We start from the raw sequence: 20,038 nt of genomic DNA, 5'->3' as shown, positions 1-20,038 counted from the left end.
ACCTCACAAACTGTTACTTAATTTAGGCTTAATTGCAACTTTACTCCCTCTATTCTGTCTTTTTCTTGATTTTGATACCTCTATTTTAAAAGCCATAATTTTAGTCTCCTTTTTAAGTTTGATGTTCAATTTTCTTCCCTCTATTTTGTTTTTTATGCAAATTTAGTCCGTATTTTGGTCGCTTTTTCAACAGAAAGCTCAGAAGGTGACCAAAATCGGGGTTTTAAAAACAGGGGAACCAAAATTGAAAAAAAGGACAAAATAGGCGGATCAGAGTTGCAATTAAGCCTTTAATTTATTTTAAAAAATATTATTTAGAATTCCTCCATATCTTCAAAATTCAATCAAAACCAAAACCTTTCTTATTTTGGCTTTCAAAATCTTGTTTTAGCTATTTCACATAAACAAACAAAATGGAATCCCTTGAAATATAAAATTCCAAAAAGATATCTCTGATTTTTAAAAAATTTAACAAAATCAAATCTTACTTATTTTGCCTCTTAAAATCATATTTAAGTTATTTCGTAAAAAGTATTTTGAAACCATCCGTATATAATTTTCTAAGAAATACTCTACCAAATTGGGGAAAATGAATTAAAACCAATCTTTTCGTAAAGCCCGCAAAGTATTTTAGCCAATTTCATTAAGGATATAGGAATCATGAATTAAGTTGTCATTTCAGATTAATAAAATATCTTTCAAAATCTTATTTAAGATATTTCTTTTTCTTTTAAAAGAATCGCTTTAAATATAAGTTCTAAATTAAAATCTCTACAAATCTTAAAAAATAAAATAATATCAAAATTTCCCTATTTATTCTTTCAAAAGTTAAAACCATATATGTGTTGTTCCACTGGACCAAATTAGGGTCCCTCCGAATCTTTATTGGAATTTCTTTGACAAATTTAAAGTTGGAATCTAGAAATTTAGGATAATGATCAGCATATTTAATATGTAGTTATGAAGTCAATTTTGACCCTAAAATTTGTAAAATTTGAGACAATATTTAGAATATACACATAAATTTGGGAATTGTTATTAAAAAAAAGTAATTTAATTCCAAATCTATGTGAAATATTGGGACATATACTAGACGACTAATATAATAACTTTAACTACAAAAGTTTAAAATTTTTATAAAAATCCAATCGTTGAGTTAAATCAAAAATAATAATTTTGTTTTTTTATTTAAAACAAAATACTTCAATATGATCAATCAAATATTTCAAAAGGACACTAAAAACATAAATGTATTCCCCACTGATCATAGAGAAACCCAAATCCTTTCTCATTCAAAACTTCTTTATAGACTAAAAATATCTAGAAACCCAAAATTACTCTTTCATGAATTCTAAATTAAATAATTACTTTTAATGAATTTGTATATAAAATTATCCACCTTTATTAATTACAATAAAATTAAAATTTAACCTTTATATAGGAAGAAAAGTATTAAACAATGTTAAGAGAGTAAACATAACAATTTCATATCATTAGTAGATAGAAAGTTTAACTACATTGATATTTGACGAGATTAGTTACGATTCTTCTCAAATTCATTCAAAGTGGCTAGCATTTCATCCGTAAGACTAACACTGGTGCCGGGATAATATGATTTTGTTTCTTCCCAAGTGAGATCAGAAAACTGATTGAGGCCAGCCGTGTGACTATACTTTTTCAATTTATTGTGTTCAGTCATCTTGGAATAACAATCCGCAAACAATTTGAACCTGTACTTCTTTTCATCCTCTGAAGAGTATGTTTTGACGTATTTCTTACACCAATTTTCAAAGATTTCATCGATATCCGAAGCAGATTCCTTATATTACCAATTAAAAATACATATAAGTTAACTCATGATGTAACGCATATAATATTTCAACAAAGAAATTGAATCACAAAATTAGTACTTCAGTTGCATAATATATGAAGAAAAATTAATATATCATATAATTTGATAGAAGATGTAATATCCCGATTCTTCGACCCAGGTAATTATCATTTAATTGATAATTGGTATGCACAATAGACTTATTCTATAATTATCTAAGGAGGATTATTATAAGAGTAAGTGGATTAGTAGAAAAATCCAAAAGTTAGTTGGAATAGAAGGATATTGGGTAGAAACCAACAAGATGGCAACTTTGTGATTATGGCATAGTTAGAGGGCATTTTGGACAATAGACATCTTACATGAGTCTTAAGGAGTTGTTTGGATGGAGGGATGTATATCTTTGTTAGAGAATCATTTCTTTTGGAGAATAAAGAGATTAGAGCCAAGAAGAACTCATAACTCAAGTTCCATTTTCGTATTCCATGGAAGCCTCCACTAAATCAGGTATAACTCCCAACTCGTAACTCCGATCGTAACGATTCTGGTCCCATTAGAAAGATAACGAATTTCTTTTCGATTTGCACCTATGGTTCGCATTCATAGCTTATGTTTTGAAGTAGAAAATTGAGCTTGAAGTTGGGACATGCATGCTGATTGTGTGTTAAAGAGTGGATACGGGTTTGATGAATTTGGAGTTGGAGTTTTTGTCAAGTGAGGAGATCAATTGCAGCATGTTCATCATCCATAGCTCCATTGATGCAAGGTGAGTCCTTAGATAGTGACTTGGGGGTGTTGCATGTAATGGGGTTATGGTGAGATAAACTTGATGCCTGTTAGACTAGTTGGTGATATGAGTTCTTGATGATAAAGCTATATTGCATGTTGATAGTATGTTTGTGTTCCATATTAATTACTACTAATAGCTGATATTACATGATTTGGACTCCTTTGGAACATTGAGATGTTTGGATTTGGTTTAGAATTTGACTTGATATAATATTGAGATGTTAGAGGTGTTTGGATTAAAGTTGTATTAGGTTTAGAACCCTTAGAAATGCAGAAAATTGATTCTGCTTCAGGGTAATCGGTTACTGGCATTTGGGTAACCGGTTACTCTGTAAAAAATTGCGTTATTAGGCATTTTGCATGCCAGTAACCGGTTACTTGCTTCTGGGTAACCGGTTACCCTGGGCAAAAGTGCAAAAATCAGCAAACTTCGGAAATTCGTTCGGCTCGGGTATCGGAATTGCGCAAACTTTATATCGTTGGAAAGCTAGCGACATATACTTTCTAATAAAATTGGTCCTCAAACCAGAATGTTTGATTTAATAATAGTGGAGCCCCACTTAGTGAATCAATGAATTAGTATGGGAACTTATGTCTTTACCAATTGATTAATAATTCTTATGTTAAGCATGACATAGTTTGTTTATTGCGTATTATGATTGTGATACCCATATTTGAAATTGTTATGCAATTATTTTTTATACATGAAAATCTATGGACACCGTCGTTTTGGTTAAACGATTGGATTGATTGATTTGTTTGTGACCTTGACATTACGTCATATTTCTGTATGCTTGAATCGAAGTGGCCGGAAGGCTAGATTGGGACGCTGCTCCGACTATGTAGTCTATGAGCCCTCCCAGACCGTGTAGTCCAATGGAATAACTCGTTCATGTGTATTGTTCGATATGGTGTGCATCTGAGCTACCGTTGCAGTGTGCTCGTGAGTTTCCGTACGGGGTTTTACTCACTTGCCGTTAACACACTTGCGTGCTCGGTATGGTGGGGTTATGCTGTAACACTCGAGGCCGAAGAAGGCGAGGGGTGGTTGCACCGCATGTAACACCTGAGGCCAATGGGGGCTAGGGTGGTCGCCACATCGGAATGAGAGGGATCCTGAGGCTGTGCAGGTATGAGACTGCATGGTTGAAAGGAAAGCTTATAAGGATTGATGGGTACTACCTATACCAACAAGATGCATCTTCTTTTCGGTAGCCCATTTCATAAGAACTCCACAGTTAAGCGTGCTTGACTTGGAGTAGTATTGGGATGGGTGACCTTCTGGGAAGTTTCCCGGAAAGCGTGCGAGTAAGGTCAAAGCATGCTGAAAAGACCCGTGTTGGTTTGTGGGGTCAGTCAATCATCCCGAAAGCAGTCTGGGGCATTACAAATGGTATCAGAGCCAGACCTCTCCCAGTACGATGTGGTTCGAGGACGAACCATGCGGAAGCTGGTGGGCATGTAACACTCGAGGCCGAAGAAGGCGAGGGGTGGTTGCACCGCATGTAACACCTGAGGCCAATGGGGGCTAGGGTGGTCGCCACATCGGAATGAGAGGGATCCTGAGGCTGTGCAGGTCTGAGACTGCATGGTTGAAGGAAAGCTTATAAGGATTGATGGGTACTACCTATACCAACAAGATGCATCTTCTTTTTGGTAGCCCATTTCATAAGAACTCCACAGTTAAGCGTGCTTGACTTGGAGTAGTATTGGGATGGGTGACCTTCTGGGAAGTTTCCCGGAAAGCGTGCGAGTAAGGTCAAAGCATGCTGAAAAGACCCGTGATGGTTTGTGGGGTCAGTCAATCATCCCGAAAGCAGTCTGGGGCATTACATATGCGGCTATGTAGGCTAATGCATAATGAGGTAACTCACCTCTAGTAAAGTCACGTAGACTAATACTAGGCTTTCGCCCGATGGGCTCAGGCGTCAAGGTGGCGGTTTGTACTCGGCGTAACTCACTAGCGTGAAGAAGGTTAACGGAACAATGACGCCATTTAGGCAAAAGTCATCTTGCAGCCATTTAGGCTTGTGCGAACCCGTTTAACCGTCTTGCAGTGTGCTTGTACAAGTCCCTTGACATATAGGCAGGAGGTTACTCATCGAGGATGCATTAATTCCATAATCTAGCCGAGGTTGTTACAGTTCTGGATTCCCCGTGTGTGGATGCGGGTTTGCATACTTGTTTGCTATACAATGTGTATTTGTTTAGGGCAAGTCCAATGGTGGACGAGTCACTGTTTTCTCCGTACTTGTACCGGATGTGAGGTTAAACCCCGGATCAATGGTGGATTCGGTTTTGATGCATGTACCCTGTAGAACCGAGTGGACCCATAGGATAGGAGGACTCACTGAGATTTAGTAATCTCACCCCAATCAACTTATATTTTTTTTCGGGTGCAGTTTAGTAGCGTTTGGTCAGAAGCAGGTTCGGATTAAAGACTTGGAAGTGGCGTTGGCTCGAAGACCTCGTTGGTTTTGACATTCCGCTGTGCAAGATCCATTGAAGACTCATGTATTATGCTTCTTAGTAGAATTTCATGTTGTATTTTATATGGATCTTTCTATAACTATAGCTTTTGTATGTACTCAATATCAATTTTAACGTTTCATACATAATATACTAGTCAGTTATGTATGGGGTGTTACAGTTGGTATCAGAGCCTGGTTGATTCTCGACCGAGCCATGAGACATCACTAGCAATTCCTTTCCTCCTCACAAGTGTGCGTTGCTAGCCTGATTTTACTGAAATCTCATTCAGTTGTTGAACTTGATCAACTCATCGACTGAGTGTGAGACAGTAGGATTACGGCAGAGCCGCCACGAGGACTCGTAAAACCTGCAAGGTCGTGAACCTAAGTTGTTGGAGTGGGATAAGTAATGGATTGTTTGGACGTTGTAAGTGGATAATATTGGAGTTTTCAGAATTAAGAGGGTTGTTTGACGCAAAGGAGTAATACCCGAACTACCAAGGTGTGGATGGAGACAGCTAGAGCCCCCAGGATTTTAAATTAGACGGAGTGAAACTTTCTCTAAGTCTTGGTAATAGCCAGGGAAATCTAAATAGGATTGAGATAGGGCCTTGTAAGTGAGATTCTCCGAAGGTGTTGAGCTGGGTTTTATTAGGATTCAGTACTGATGATGCTGTCGATGTTAAGTATGACTGGTGAGCTGATAGGACATAATGACCTTTGGAAGTGCGGACACAGAAGTCAGACCTTTCTGATTGCGCTGGTACGAACAGTAATTGGATGGGTGAAGTATTAGATCTTGATTTAACTCGAAGTACCCTAAGCAAGAGTAGTTACCTAGTAAATGTTGGTGGAAGGTACGAGTGTGGTAACTTACGATTGGGCGAGGTTTGAATACCCGGTCGATAGAAGTGGATATGTATTTCTGTTCTTTTCATGTTATATTAAGTTCTAGAACTACGCTAGATAGAATATGAAATGATGTAGAAGCGTGAAATGCAGTAACCTAAGTTCTTGTTAGTTGTTGTTCGTCTGACCCCAAGTGAAGCCATAGAACTACGCTTGGCGTTGGGCATTCAGGCGAGTAGGAACTAAGATCTATCTGGAACGTCAGCAGGATGATCGCAGTTGCGTCGGATATTAGGAACTATAGTATTCCTATCTGAACTGAATTATCCTTGGAATCTCATGCATGCGTGGGACGAGTGGGTACGCGCACTGCATGGTAATCCGAAGTTGAACTTCAAATCTTCGTGCTTGCCGTTTTGGCTTTCCGAGTAAGTAAACCTTGATGTGTAGCACTCTCAGGTTTTAGCATCCTGAGGAGTGTGATTCGAAGGACTTGAGGAACGATGAACCTATTAGAGGTCTGTTCAGACACTTGTCGGTTGTGTCTTTAGGATACACGTGGAGATCGTTATATGCCACAGAGATAGATTACCTGGATACATGGCCTCGGAGTTGGACCACCATGTTGGTACTACCAGACGGGTATAATGCCACAGTATCTCTATCGTGCACAAGATGCGTGAGTAATCCTTTTCTGACATGTGTGGGACAAAGGTGATCTGAAGCTCAAGGTAGAGTTCTGATTTGGCACTCGTGAGACACAGATCCAAACTCTCATAAGGTATGTGGGATAAGGATACATACGTCGCGCTCGATAGTAGAGGAATAACTAGGAAGCCGATGGTGAAATGGATCAAGATCCAATACTATACTTATGGAGACCCTGAGTGATCGTGATCGCGTGAGTTAGTATCAGATTGTACCTTGGGGACGTTCTCGTTTCAGGAAGTGTTAAGTTGGAAATTTTGCATGAGTGTCTAGGGTGGGACTCATGTGCGGTCATGATATCCTGGTCAGCATGGTGAGTGGCTATCGTGTACCATTGGCGACCGGTGATGGAATATGTGAATTGTATCTTGGAATAGTTTGATGTGTGACGTATCTGGTAGAGTGTCTGTAGATACTCTGGGTGAAGAAATCTCAATTTTGGTAAAGAATAAACATTTTGGTTTGAGAACTTCTGAGGAGTCTATAAAAGAGACGTTCGAAGTACAAGTGCAATTTCTTGCATTGTGACCACACTCAGACCGTTGGAAGCAGTGCAATGAAGGATGCAGCCGCCGAGGAAGTCAGTTTAATGTCTGATTCAAAGGTGGAACATACATTAGATGACTATGTGAATGGAGTATGGTTATGGGAGGATTATTATATCAGTAAGTCGCACGAGTTATCAGAGGTGATACTACGCTAAGAGAATGAAGGTGTATGGTTGGGTAGAAGTTGTGTAAAACTGCTAGAGTTATCATGAGCTGCAGTACATCGTGAAGGGTTCGATATACCGGTTGAGCAATAAGATTTGTTGGAATGATAGACATAGCGGTTATACACTATGGGAATCAGTGACAAGGACGAACATCTAAGTCAGTGAGTATTTGGGTTTCAATGTCCTGAGGATGAAACGTGTACCTAAGTTGTGGTAGATGAACTATATGGAATGGCAGAGTAAGTAGAAGCTTGATTCTGGAGAGTACGCAACTTCAAGGAGTAGTAGTCGATGATGGATGTATATGGAGTTCTGGCACGTGTTGTAATTAGACAACTGTGGAATAGGGATTATTGTGTATTAATGGAAACCAAGTAAATTATGGATATAACGTGACTAAGAGGATTTCAAGGTGTGTGGCTTGTTGGAATCAGAGTAGCGCAACAGATCAAGGAAGAATCAAATAAGACAGAGGTAGGAATGAATTGACTATTTGTAGGATTTTATGTTGGGATGAAAGTATCTTCCTATGGGAAATTGTCGAAGCGGGGTTTCGTTCATTCCAGTCACTCGAGGATCCACCATAAACTCGAGAGGTGTTGTCAATGGGCCAGCTTGGGAATACTTTTGTGGATGGAATGCAGTCCAACGTTCGTAGGTCATCAGTTTAGCTTGCAAGTCACAAGGGTTGGACTGAGTATCAGACCGTCGAAATGCTGAAGGCTAGAGAGGACATTCAGTTGGCGCAAGTTCTTTGTGGTTATGCCTTGTGTACTATGATTGTACAGGAAGACTGGTACAATGGATATGGGTCAGTTGTTGAATTTCGCGTCTTATCAGTAGAATCTTATTCGAAGTTGTCGAATGTCAAGGCTATAGTTGCAAGATGATTACACCTTCGCGGTTTACGGTGACAGTTATTATGTCTAAACTGGAGTAAGGGTTAAAGTAAGGAGATTCAGTTGTATAAGTAAAGGTAAATTTGGGACAATCATCCTAAGACTTTGGGAACCGGAAATTAAGACCAAGGAATTTGACTAACACCTAATGACATTGTATGGACTCGAGTGGAGAATAATTTGAAGTGTTGTCGCAGAAGTGACGTTGTGGCGGTAATTCTCAAATGGGAAGTAATTCAAGGAGCTGAGTGAATCAGTAATGTTTGTTGAATGAGGGTGAACACACCAGAGAATGAAACGAGTGGAGAATAATTTCTATTGTCTTTTATTATTTTAGGAATTATTTTTAAGTATTAGTTAGTATAGTTATTTTTATTAACATATATTATTATTAGGTCATATTTTTGTTCTAGTTTGTATTATTATATTAGTATTGATTATCATTAAGAAGAAAAATAAAAATTAAAGAGAAACAGAATTTACTCATGTTATCGTGCGCTAAAAGATGCTAAGTAACAGCAAGATACCAAATCTTTCCAAAGGAGACACAATCTTCTTGATTCACAAATCAAATATTGCAAGATTTACAATCAAAGATTCCAAGGAGATTTGATGCGAGTTTGTTAACCTAATTCCTCTCATATTTATAAGAGGAGATGGCAGCCTCTGAAAGGGGGTTTTTTGGGGAATCCTATTCATCTTCGGCGAAACTGCGAGGCAAAAGAGAAGAGCAGAAGCTTTTAGGGACGATTGCAGAATCCTATTCATCCTCAGTTTGTTTCGACGTTATTTGTAGCAAATACCATCGGCCATGACGTTCAACACATTGCGCATAATCTTCACCGTGTTTACGGTTTGTTCATCGTTTTCCTTAATTTCAATTACAGGCCTTCACGCATCATAAATCATGTTTAGATATATATTTGTGTTGAGCATCATGTTTGCAAGCTCCCTGTGCCGTTCGATTTACGTTTTGTTGCAGGTTTTGTGATCCACCATTGTTAGGTCACTAAAGCTTCGATTTGGGGCTTTGAGGTGCAGGTGAAATTAGCCAAAACTAATGGTGCCATTAGATTCAGTGAACGATTTCTAGTCGATACATGACCTTAGTCTTGATTTATAATTCGTTTTTGTTGAGCTTTGATTTTGCAGGGGCTGTAGTGATGCTTAAAAAACTGTGGGTAAATGTCTTTGCTATTTTGCAGAAAAAACGAATGGAGGAGATGATAAGCTGGGCGCGCGTTTGAGTTGTTTTTTTTAAATTTCTGAGAAGTTAAATTTGTTTATTTCCTTTGTTTGTTGTAATACTTTAAGCGAACAGAAAGTGGCGTAGTGGCAAAGAGCAGCGTCTTAAGGTCTTCATACGCAAGGGCACGGGTTCAAACCCTGCCTCTTGCATCTTATTTTGTAAAATTTTCAAACTCTTGTTTCTTGCGGATCCAGTGTGTAATGGATGCACACCCTTACCGTATGACCTCAGCGTTTCACCATAGGATGACCAGATCTTCATCAGAGCTAGATCTGAAGGCCACAAGAACGAAGTCCACCATACACCTTCAAGGACTCCACCACACAGAAGCGCAGCTAAGCTTCTTTTCTAAATTTTTTTTCTTTTTACTTTTTATTTTATTCTTTCTTTACTGTATTTTGTTATCTTCTTGTTCTTTTTTCTCCTTCTTTTTTGTTAATTAAAATTCTTCTAAAAATTGTTTTTTATGTAACTTTATTTTAAAAATATGATAAAATATTTTGATAGTTATTTTAATTTAATTTAAAGAAATTAAAGTATTAATTTAAATTATTTTGTTAATTTAGAATAATACTTTAAAACATGTTTATTTGAAGTAACAATTTAAATCAATTCATTAATTTAATTATTATAATTTTTGGATTAATGGCTAGGGTTAATTTAATCAAAACTTAGTTTTTGCCGATTTAATAATTAATTAATTTGTTTTTTTCATTTATTCTATTAATCATAGTTAACTTGTGCCCTAATCAGGGTTTACGAGATTTATCATTTGATCATTCATACACTGAAAAAAAAAAATTTTGTGTATTTTCTTTTTCAGGGTTGCTTCACAAATACACTCCGACTACGCGCCACGTTAAATACGAAGCTAAGTCTTAACTTTTTTATTTAAATATTTGGTTGCCTGATTTTTTACTTAATTAGGGTTTAGTGCCCTCGTCAATAGAATTCCTCTTACACTTATACTTTTGCCATTTCTCTAATGATTAGGTTCAATGCTTAAGGCTCGAGGCTTCCTCCGACCGCCAATCACATCAGATCAAATTAAAAGCTAAGTATTCTTTCCTTTCTTTTTATTTTTCTATTTAATATTGTTTTTATTTATTAAATTAGGGTTAGCCGTGTTTGCCTCTGAATCGATTATACACTCACCCTGTTTTTTTTTTGCCATTTTTCCCGCCTTGCAGGGTTTGCCAAATGCCAAAGCTTCGCATAGTCGGTAACCCTAAACCTTAATTATTACTTGTGTTAAACCTATTAATATTATTATATTATCCCGCTGGTTTCAAATCCCCTTTCCTCCGCTGGTTTCAATTTCCCTTCCCCCATTATCACCGTTAATATCAATTGTTGTGGTTAGTAACTCTAGGGAGTACAACTTGTTAACTGAATTAGCATCACTTAAATTTACAAGATAATATAACTGAACATAATCACGTGATTGGTGCACACACGCACACTTTTGGGTAAACCTCTCTGTTACCTGTTGCCTGTTGCCTTGTTGCCTTGTTGCCTGTTGCTTTGTGTTTTTGCAGAATAGCCAGTCCCTCGAATACGAGGATACCTCAGCCATGTTGCCTCGATTAAAGATCATGGTCCCTAATGATGCTGCCTTCGATACACTAAACGTGATCTCGACCCTCGGAAGTTGCCTACGGAAAGGCTGAGGTATCCTCTGGCTGCCTACGAAAAAGGCTATTCTGATCCTTCCCCTTAGACTACCTGCCTCTCTATGGCATGGGTCAGTTTTATGGCGAACGATAATGTGATGACCCGTTTACATCCAAACGAAAGGCTTTCTGCCCTCTCATGGCATGGATAGACCCTTTCATCCTGAAAGGCTAAAAGAAACCTATCATCTAAGTTTAAGGTAATTGCTCCTAATTGCCTTGCTCTGGCTAAAACGGTTTTTTTCATATTCTTTCTCATAAATCTTCAAAAGGGCTACGCTCATTTACGAGCTAAAGTCCCTATTCTTTTCTTCTACATTTCTGAAAACAAAGAGCAAAGCAATTAAGAGCCCATGGGAAACCATGGATGCAAAGGGTGCCTTACACCTTCCCTTTGCATAATTACCCCCCCGAACTCAGTTTTCTTTAAAAAGGTTTTTCCCGTTTCTTTTAGCCTTTCTAACTTGTTTGGATAAAATAAAAGTCGGTGGCGACCCTTGCTTACCGCGACATTTCGATTAAAAAGTCAGTTCACCGTATTACAGGGACGTTCTCGTTTCGTGAAGTGTTAAGTTGGAAATTTTGCATGAGTGTCTAGGGTGGGACTCATGTGCGGTCATGATATCCTGGTCAGCATGGTGAGTGGCTATCGTGTACCATTGGCGACCGGTGATGGAATATGTGAATTGTATCTTGGAATAGTTTGATGTGTGACGTATCTGGTAGAGTGTCTGTAGATACTCTGGGTGAAGAAATCTCAATTTTGGTAAAGAATAAACATTTTGGTTTGAGAACTTCTGAGGAGTCTATAAAAGAGACGTTCGAAGTACAAGTGCAATTTCTTGCATTGTGACTACACTCAGACCGTTGGAAGCAGTGCAATGAAGGATGCAGCCGCCGAGGAAGTCAGTTTAATGTCTGATTCAAAGGTGGAACATACATTAGATGACTATGTGAATGGAGTGTGGTTATCGGAGGATTATTATATCAGTAAGTCGCACGAGTTATCAGAGGTGATACTACGCTAAGAGAATGAAGGTGTATGGTTGGGTAGAAGTTGTGTAAAACTGCTAGAGTTATCATGAGCTGCAGTACATCGTGAAGGGTTCGATATACCGGTTGAGCAACAAGATTTGTTGGAATGATAGACATAGCGGTTATACACTATGGGAATCAGTGACAAGGACGAACCTCTAAGTCAGTGAGTATTTGGGTTTCAATGTCCTGAGGATGAAACGTGTACCTAAGTTGTGGTAGATGAACTATATGGAATGGCAGAGTAAGTAGAAGCTTGATTCTGGAGAGTACGCAACTTCAAGGAGTAGTAGTCGATGATGGATGTATATGGAGTTCTGGCACGTGTTGTAATTAGACAACTGTGGAATAGGGATTATTGTGTATTAATGGAAACCAAGTGAATTATGGATATAACGTGACTCAGAGGATTTCAAGGTGTGTGGCTTGTTGGAATCAGAGTAGCGCAACAGATCAAGGAAGAATCAGATAAGTCAGAGGTAGGAATGAATTGACTATTTGTAGGATTTTATGTTGGGATGAAAGTATCTTCTTAAGGGAAATTGTCGAAGCGGGGTTTCGTTCATTCTAGTCACTCGAGGATCCACCATAAACTCGAGAGGTGTTGTCAATGGGCCAGCTTGGGAATACTTTTGTGGATGGAATGCAGTCCAACGTTCGTAGGTCATCAGTTTAGCTTGCAAGTCACAAGGGTTGGACTGAGTATCAGACCGTCGAAATGCTGAAGGCTAGAGAGGACATTCAGTTGGCGCAAGTTCTTTGTGGTTATGCCTTGTGTACTATGATTGTACAGGAAGACTGGTACAATGGTTACGGGTCAGTTGTTGAATTTCGCGTCTTATCAGAAGAATCTTATTCGAAGTTGTCGAATGTCAAGGCTATAGTTGCAAGATGATTACACCTTCGCGGTTTACGGTGACAGTTATTATGTCTAAACTGGAGTAAGGGTTAAAGTAAGGAGATTCAGTTGTATAAGTAAAGGTAAATTTGGGACAATCATCCTAAGACTTTGGGAACGGAAATTAAGACCAAGGAATTTGACTAACACCTAATGACATTGTATGGACTCGAGTGGAGAATAATTTGAAGTGTTGTCGCAGAAGTGACGTTGTGGCGGTAATTCTCAAATGGGAAGTAATTCAAGGAGCTGAGTGAATCAGTAATGTTTGTTGAATGAGGGTGAACACACCAGAGAATGAAACGAGTGGAGAATAATTTCTATTGTCTTTTATTATTTTAGGAATTATTTTTAAGTATTAGTTAGTATAGTTATTTTTATTAACATATATTATTATTAGGTCATATTTTTGTTCTAGTTTGTATTATTATATTAGTATTGATTATCATTAAGAAGAAAAATAAAAATTAAAGAGAAACAGAATTTACTCATGTTATCGTGCGCTAAAAGATGCTAAGTAACAGCAAGATACCAAATCTTTCCAAAGGAGACACAATCTTCTTGATTCACAAATCAAATATTGCAAGATTTACAATCAAAGATTCCAAGGAGATTTGATGCAAGTTTGTTAACCTAATTCCTCTCATATTTATAAGAGGAGATGGCAGCCTCTGAAAGGGGGTTTTTTGGGGAATCCTATTCATCTTCGGCGAAACTGCGAGGCAAAAGAGAAGAGCAGAAGATTTTAGGGACGATTGCAGAATCCTATTCATCCTCAGTTTGTTTCGACGTTATTTGTAGCAAATACCATCGGCCATGACGTTCAACACGTTGCGCATAATCTTCACCGTGTTTACGGTTTGTTCATCGTTTTCCTTAATTTCAATTACAGGCCTTCACGCATCATAAATCATGTTTAGATATATATTTGTGTTGAGCATCATGTTTGCAAGCTCCCTGTGCCGTTCGATTTACGTTTTGTTGCAGGTTTTGTGATCCACCATTGTTAGGTCACTAAAGCTTCGATTTGGGGCTTTGAGGTGCAGGTGAAATTAGCCAAAACTAATGGTGCCATTAGATTCAGTGAACGATTTCTAGTCGATACATGACCTTAGTCTTGATTTATAATTCGTTTTTGTTGAGCTTTGATTTTGCAGGGGCTGTAGTGATGCTTAAAAAACTGTGGGTAAATGTCTTTGCTATTTTGCAGAAAAAACGAATGGAGGAGATGATAAGCTGGGCGCGCGTTTGAGTTGTTTTTTTTAAATTTCTGAGAAGTTAAATTTGTTTATTTCCTTTGTTTGTTGTAATACTTTAAGCGAACAGAAAGTGGCGTAGTGGCAAAGAGCAGCGTCTTAAGGTCTTCATACGCAAGGGCACGGGTTCAAACCCTGCCTCTTGCATCTTATTTTGTAAAATTTTCAAACTCTTGTTTCTTGCGGATCCAGTGTGTAATGGATGCACACCCTTACCGTATGACCTCAGCGTTTCACCATAGGATGACCAGATCTTCATCAGAGCTAGATCTGAAGGCCACAAGAACGAAGTCCACCATACACCTTCAAGGACTCCACCACACAGAAGCGCAGCTAAGCTTCTTTTCTAAATTTTTTTTTCTTTTTACTTTTTATTTTATTCTTTCTTTACTGTATTTTGTTATCTTCTTGTTCTTTTTTCTCCTTCTTTTTTGTTAATTAAAATTCTTCTAAAAATTGTTTTTTATGTAACTTTATTTTAAAAATATGATAAAATATTTTGATAGTTATTTTAATTTAATTTAAAGAAATTAAAGTATTAATTTAAATTATTTTGTTAATTTAGAATAATACTTTAAAACATGTTTATTTGAAGTAACAATTTAAATCAATTCATTAATTTAATTATTATAATTTTTGGATTAATGGCTAGGGTTAATTTAATCAAAACTTAGTTTTTGCCGATTTAATAATTAATTAATTTGTTTTTTTCATTTATTCTATTAATCATAGTTAACTTGTGCCCTAATCAGGGTTTACGAGATTTATCATTTGATCATTCATACACTGAAAAAAAAAAATTTTGTGTATTTTCTTTTTCAGGGTTGCTTCACAAATACACTCCGACTACGCGCCACGTTAAATACGAAGCTAAGTCTTAACTTTTTTATTTAAATATTTGGTTGCCTGATTTTTTACTTAATTAGGGTTTAGTGCCCTCGTCAATAGAATTCCTCTTACACTTATACTTTTGCCATTTCTCTAATGATTAGGTTCAATGCTTAAGGCTCGAGGCTTCCTCCGACCGCCAATCACATCAGATCAAATTAAAAGCTAAGTATTCTTTCCTTTCTTTTTATTTTTCTATTTAATATTGTTTTTATTTATTAAATTAGGGTTAGCCGTGTTTGCCTCCGAATCGATTATACACTCACCCTGTTTTTTTTTTGCCATTTTTCCCGCCTTGCAGGGTTTGCCAAATGCCAAAGCTTCGCATAGTCGGTAACCCTAAACCTTAATTATTACTTGTGTTAAACCTATTAATATTATTATATTATCCCGCTGGTTTCAAATCCCCTTTCCTCCGCTGGTTTCAATTTCCCTTCCCCCATTATCACCGTTAATATCAATTGTTGTGGTTAGTAACTCTAGGGAGTACAACTTGTTAACTGAATTAGCATCACTTAAATTTACAAGATAATATAACTGAACATAATCACGTGATTGGTGCACACACGCACACTTTTGGGTAAACCTCTCTGTTACCTGTTGCCTGTTGCCTTGTTGCCTTGTTGCCTGTTGCTTTGTGTTTTTCCAGAATAGCCAGTCCCTCGAATACGAGGATACCTCAGCCATGTTGCCTCGATTAAAGATCATGGTCCCTAATGATGCTGCCTTCGATACACTAAACGTGATCTCGACCCTCGGAAGTTGCCTACGGAAAGGCTGAGGTATCCTCTGGCTGCCTACGAAAAAGGCTATTCTGATCCTTCCCCTTAGACTACCTGCCTCTCTATGGCATGGGTCAGTTTTATGGCGAACGATAATGTGATGACCCGTTTACATCCAAACGAAAGGCTTTCTGCCCTCTCATGGCATGGATAGACCCTTTCATCCTGAAAGGCTAAAAGAAACCTATCATCTAAGTTTAAGGTAATTGCTCCTAATTGCCTTGCTCTGGCTAAAACGGTTTTTTTCATATTCTTTCTCATAAATCTTCAAAAGGGCTACGCTCATTTACGAGCTAAAGTCCCTATTCTTTTCTTCTACATTTCTGAAAACAAAGAGCAAAGCAATTAAGAGCCCATGGGAAACCATGGATGCAAAGGGTGCCTTACACCTTCCCTTTGCATAATTACCCCCCGAACTCAGTTTTCTTTAAAAAGGTTTTTCCCGTTTCTTTTAGCCTTTCTAACTTGTTTGGATAAAATAAAAGTCGGTGGCGACCCTTGCTTACCGCGACATTTCGATTAAAAAGTCAGTTCACCGTATTACAGGGACGTTCTCGTTTCGTGAAGTGTTAAGTTGGAAATTTTGCATGAGTGTCTAGGGTGGGACTCATGTGCGGTCATGATATCCTGGTCAGCATGGTGAGTGGCTATCGTGTACCATTGGCGACCGGTGATGGAATATGTGAATTGTATCTTGGAATAGTTTGATGTGTGACGTATCTGGTAGAGTGTCTGTAGATACTCTGGGTGAAGAAATCTCAATTTTGGTAAAGAATAAACATTTTGGTTTGAGAACTTCTGAGGAGTCTATAAAAGAGACGTTCGAAGTACAAGTGCAATTTCTTGCATTGTGACTACACTCAGACCGTTGGAAGCAGTGCAATGAAGGATGCAGCCGCCGAGGAAGTCAGTTTAATGTCTGATTCAAATGTGGAACATACATTAGATGACTATGTGAATGGAGTGTGGTTATGGGAGGATTATTATATCAGTAAGTCGCACGAGTTATCAGAGGTGATACTACGCTAAGAGAATGAAGGTGTATGGTTGGGTAGAAGTTGTGTAAAACTGCTAGAGTTATCATGAGCTGCAGTACATCGTGAAGGGTTCGATATACCGGTTGAGCAACAAGATTTGTTGGAATGATAGACATAGCGGTTATACACTATGGGAATCAGTGACAAGGACGAACCTCTAAGTCAGTGAGTATTTGGGTTTCAATGTCCTGAGGATGAAACGTGTACCTAAGTTGTGGTAGATGAACTATATGGAATGGCAGAGTAAGTAGAAGCTTGATTCTGGAGAGTACGCAACTTCAAGGAGTAGTAGTCGATGATGGATGTATATGGAGTTCTGGCACGTGTTGTAATTAGACAACTGTGGAATAGGGATTATTGTGTATTAATGGAAACCAAGTGAATTATGGATATAACGTGACTCAGAGGATTTCAAGGTGTGTGGCTTGTTGGAATCAGAGTAGCGCAACAGATCAAGGAAGAATCAGATAAGTCAGAGGTAGGAATGAATTGACTATTTGTAGGATTTTATGTTGGGATGAAAGTATCTTCTTAAGGGAAATTGTCGAAGCGGGGTTTCGTTCATTCCAGTCACTCAAGGATCCACCATAAACTCGAGAGGTGTTGTCAATGGGCCAGCTTGGGAATACTTTTGTGGATGGAATGCAGTCCGACGTTCGTAGGTCATCAGTTTAGCTTGCAAGTCACAAGGGTTGGACTGAGTATCAGAACGTCGAAATGCTGAAGGCTAGAGAGGACATTCAGTTGGCGCAAGTTCTTTGTGGTTATGCCTTGTGTACTATGATTGTACAGGAAGACTGGTACAATGGTTACGGGTCAGTTGTTGAATTTCGCGTCTTACCAGTAGAATCTTGTTCGAAGTTGTCGAATGTCAAGGCTATAGTTGCAAGATGATTACACCTTCGCAGTTTACGGTGACAGTTGTTATGTCTAAACTGGAGTAAGGGTTAAAGTAAGGAGATTCAGTTGTATAAGTAAAGGTAAATTTGGGACAATCATCCTAAGACTTTGGGAACCGGAAATTAAGACCAAGGAATTTGACTCGAGTGGAGAATAATTTGAAGTGTTGTCGCGGAAGTGACGTTGTGACGGTAATTCTCAAATGGGAAGTAATTCAAGGAGCTGAGTGAATCAGTAATGTTTGTTGAATGAGGGTGAACACACCAGAGAATGAAACGAAGGATATCCGAAATGAGTGGATTATTAGAGTTTTTGAAGTTTTGGAGATTCAGTGCAAAGCAATGAAGGTCAAGGACCCTGGAAGGATCTTTCCCCAGATATGTCAAGACGAAGTATCTGGATAGACGTGTTTCTTGAGAGTCAAGGTCCTAACCATGCATAGTGGGACGCAGGTGATTTGGCAGATTATGTTTCTTCGTATGGAATGACCCTTAGACAGAGTAGTGAGATTATCTGAAGAGAAATGTAAGGAACATTTCATCCCCTGGTTGGTATAGATTTGGACACGTTGTTTCCGTGGTGATCAGAAAGAATTCGAGGACGAATTCAATTTAAGGGGGGAGAATGTAATATCCCGATTCTTCGACCCAGGTAATTATCATTTAATTGATAACTAGTAACAAACCCGTGCGTACGCACAGGTTCTAGTCTGGTACGCGCATTTATTTACATGATATATTTATATTAAATAAAAGATTAAAGAAGAAAAAAATATTTAAATCAATAATAGATTTTTTCGTATATAAAAATATTTAAATCAATAATAAATTTTTTCCCGTATATCTTTTTTGGATCATAAATACCATATTTCGTATATAAAAATATTTAGATTAATAATATTTTTTATCGGTATACAAATATTATTTATGTTTAGGTATCATTTATAAAAATATCTGGATCAATAGTAAATTTTCGTATATAAAAATATTTAAATCAATAATATTTTCTTCAGCTGGTTTTACACTTTCAAAAAAGATTTTGTCTAAATTCAATTATCTACAATTTAAGAATTTTTATTGATTAATCACCCATTAACTTTGGCAAAGTTTTATGGGTTTTTGGGAAATTGGTTTTGAAAAGGTGGCAAGGAGCTGTCCCTTTCATGTTTATCAGGCAGAGAAAAATTGATGATGGCAATACACGTGTCGCATGAAGGTGAGGGGAGAAAAAATCGTAGACCATTTGACGATTGAGAGCTGTTGTCTCATGAGCAATATGAAATGCAAAAAAAGTTATAGGAATGTCATTCTTTGAATTGATATGAACAGAAAAGAAGACCTAATGAACAGGCACACTTTTATTTTCTCATAAGTAACTTCATTTGATTTACGAAAATTGAAAAATAAAAATAATTAGAGAACAATTTTTTCATTATTTTACTATTTCTATTTTTACTATTAAAGGAAATAATAGAAGTTTATGATTTTTTTTTATTTTCTCTAATAGTAGAAATAAAATATTAAATAATAAAAGATATAAATAAACAATTATAATAATAGTCAATCCATTTTTTAAAACATTGATTATGAGTTGCTATGTTCAACATAGACTATATAGTTAAAAGATGTTGTCTATCAAAATAAACATCATAGGTAACATAGACATTATAAATACAATTTTAATTATGAGATATGTTCAACGTACAAATATTTTTCTATGCAGTCTATTCAAAAGTAATAATATAGATAGGGAGACTGCAGGTCTATTGAAAAATTACATGCCTAAGCACAACTTTATAGGGAGATGCATAAATTTTTTTTAAAAAATGAATTGATAAAATAGAGACCTCTCAAAACCGTCTAGTAGATGTCTGGTGGATAAGACTCATATGTCCAACAACAATATCAATGTCTTACACACTGACATATTTGCATCATTATATGTATATATGAAAGCAACATCTTATATAAATGTCTTACATGTTTCTTACAGTTAAGAAAATGAGAGATTTCATTTTAAACTTAAATTTTCATTAATATATTTTATTCCTTTTTCAAT

Source organism: Vicia villosa, linkage group LG4, assembly GCF_029867415.1.
Source record: "Vicia villosa cultivar HV-30 ecotype Madison, WI linkage group LG4, Vvil1.0, whole genome shotgun sequence".
Lineage (NCBI taxonomy): Eukaryota > Viridiplantae > Streptophyta > Magnoliopsida > Fabales > Fabaceae > Vicia > Vicia villosa.
This window is presented reverse-complemented; position numbering follows the sequence as displayed.